Source organism: Austrofundulus limnaeus, unplaced genomic scaffold, assembly GCF_001266775.1.
Source record: "Austrofundulus limnaeus strain Quisiro unplaced genomic scaffold, Austrofundulus_limnaeus-1.0 Scaffold88, whole genome shotgun sequence".
NCBI classification, from domain to species: Eukaryota; Metazoa; Chordata; class Actinopteri; order Cyprinodontiformes; family Rivulidae; genus Austrofundulus; species Austrofundulus limnaeus.
This window is the reverse complement of record NW_013952490.1, coordinates 704-2,572: the sequence shown is the minus strand read 5'-3', so window position 1 is coordinate 2,572 and position 1,869 is coordinate 704.

The following is a 1,869-nucleotide window of genomic DNA, read 5'->3' as shown; positions in this document are numbered from 1 at the left end:
TATTAAAAAGTTGTGCACATTTTTTTAAATAACACATAAAAGTCTGCAATTTCATCATTAGTTGAATCTTATTATCTTATATTATTTCACTTAAATATCTAATACGTCTAGTTTTATCCTCCTGAGACCCAGAAGAACTTATTTCAGATACTTGGAATGTAACAGTGGTGAAGTCGATTAAGTGCAAAACTGGTCTGTCATATATGTGAGCTTCCTTGTCCTGCTGAAATGATCTGCAACGCTCAGACCCCAACTGTTAAATTAACAAGATGGACGAGCGAGCAACTGTCCACATCTTGTTTTCTTCTCCAGCTAACAAGAACTGTTTTTCAGACTCCGATCTGGGTTAAACAAAAAAACAAACAAAAAAAAAAACAAAACAAAAACAAAAAAAAACCCACGGTTGTTTGGCTATGCGTGCGCGCACGCGCGTGTGTGTTCAGATGTTTGCTTCATGGTGGGTATAATTATTGACCATTTCCCCGGTACACACAGCCAGGTGAGGTTAGGGTTTGGGTCAGGTGTGTAGTTTACCTAGGAGGCTATGGTTGTCTATAGAATTGACGGGGAAATGAATGGAAGTCAATGCAAYGTCCCCATGAGGATAGAACGACGCATGTGTGAGCGCGGGAGGTGTGGAGCGGAGCCGCGAGCAGAGTGCAGTGTTATTAGGAGAGATTAGACTGTCAGCGGGCGACCATTGATACTGCTGGATTATTTTTTATGGAACATGGAAACATTTTTTCAGCGGGCGACCGCCAACCCGACAACCGCCTAAACCCTCCAACCTGGTAAAACCTCTTTATTCTGTGCATGACCCTGGCTTGTTTCACCACTCTGATTCTGCTTAATGGAACATTAAGTCCCACTGAGTTTATCGGTGATGTAAGCAAAGCAACCCGGAACCAAACTAACTCTGATGGGGTTCCCCCACAGAGACTTCCTGCCAACACCAGGTTGGTGAATTCACGTAACCCCGCACCTTTGACGCAGTTTGTTTCCCTCGCTAACGTGTTGTTTCTGTGTTCAGATTACCTGACGAGAGATCCTGTTTGGTTCCATCTTCACACCAGCAATTTTAATAAATTATGTAAACCTGCTTTTGTGTCCGGATCTTTAACTGTGCTCAGACCAAGTTTCATAACAAATGTAGACTAACGACAAATTGGTTAAATTAAAATAAACTGGCTATTAATTTTGTTGTATAGCACTACAATATTAATATTAAGTTAAGTGAAGTTTTGAGACACTGCTTTTTTTTTTTTCAGAAACGCACTTGCGACCATGGGGTAGGTTTGGGCATAATCGTATCGTGTGCGATTAATCGTCAGAAAAACAATCTATTTTTTGGCACTTGACAATTAATACGATTAATGCCACCAGGCAGACTGACTGGAGATTTTCCCGGTCAGTCTGCTRGGTGCTCCTATGTACTTCAAATATGACTTTTGACACAATTTGGAACAGATTTTTACAGAGAGCAATTTTTCCCACTAGAGTGATTTGAACAGATCATACGACTAGGGTATGAGGGCGTCCAGGGACTCCTGGGGTCGGATTTATAAAACTTGCATACGCACAATTTGAGCCCAGAAACTTGCGTACGCCACTTTTTACGCCACGGTTGTGATTTATAAAATCCAAACTTGACGTGAAAATGTGCGGTGCCTCACGCCAGTTCTGACCCATGCGTACACTCATTTTGGAGACGTGAAACTGCGACACAGATGGTGAAGTGAAGAATTAGAGCCAAACTGTGTAATGATCAGTCAGATATTTAATTTACCTTCAGAATCAGACTGAGATTTTTATTCAACTTTATCATCAACTTTCTTAACAGTCCTAATATTTATGCTACTGCTGCTGAGC